Source organism: Plectropomus leopardus, unplaced genomic scaffold (assembly GCF_008729295.1).
Source record: "Plectropomus leopardus isolate mb unplaced genomic scaffold, YSFRI_Pleo_2.0 unplaced_scaffold80315, whole genome shotgun sequence".
NCBI lineage: Eukaryota > Metazoa > Chordata > Actinopteri > Perciformes > Serranidae > Plectropomus > Plectropomus leopardus.
In genome coordinates, this window is record NW_024688483.1 from 1 (window position 1) to 544 (window position 544).

Below are 544 nucleotides of genomic sequence, written 5' to 3' on the forward strand. Positions count from 1 at the left end.
GTTGGTGTTGGTTTGACTTTCTCTTTTGGAGTTACAGGCACTAAGAGTAAATATTAGTATGTAAAAAGATACAGTTAGATAAAGAAAATAAATAAACAGTATCAGTTTTCTCATGGTTTAAAATTCAAAACTCAAAAATGTACTTTATATTTAGCAATAAGCACTTTATATCATAAAGCCATATTTTAGTGGTGAGCTGAGAACAATAGTCTTAAATACTGCTCTACTCCTCTTCATTTATGATATTTTGAAGATTGCCTGTTGTTGGCAATCTCACACACTGTACGCTAAAGTTAACATATGATTGCACCGTGTGTGACCTGTTACCTACCTGTTTTTGTGACATTCACGTGTTCCTTTTTCAAGACAGGAACTATCTGCTTTTTTGCAGCTTTCAGTGCCGCTTTTTTGGGTTCATCAGCTGAAATGAACAGTAGAAAAATAACCAATAATGTCATTTTTTGTTTAGGAAATTCTTAGGACATTTTTGTAGTTTTCATTTATACAACTGGGTGTAAGCTATGTCCCTACAAAATTCAGCAAT

At 32.9% G+C, this 544-nt stretch overlaps 1 long non-coding RNA gene across 1 annotated transcript; it reads right to left on the reverse strand.

Annotated features, from left to right (window-relative positions):
* LOC121940221 lies at positions 1–401 on the reverse strand. The gene is made up of 2 exons (XR_006105589.1): positions 332–401; positions 1–40 (listed from the first exon to the last, which is right to left on the reverse strand). It is a non-coding gene; the product is annotated as an uncharacterized LOC121940221 (long non-coding RNA).
* Between the last annotated feature and the right edge of the window lie 143 nt (positions 402–544).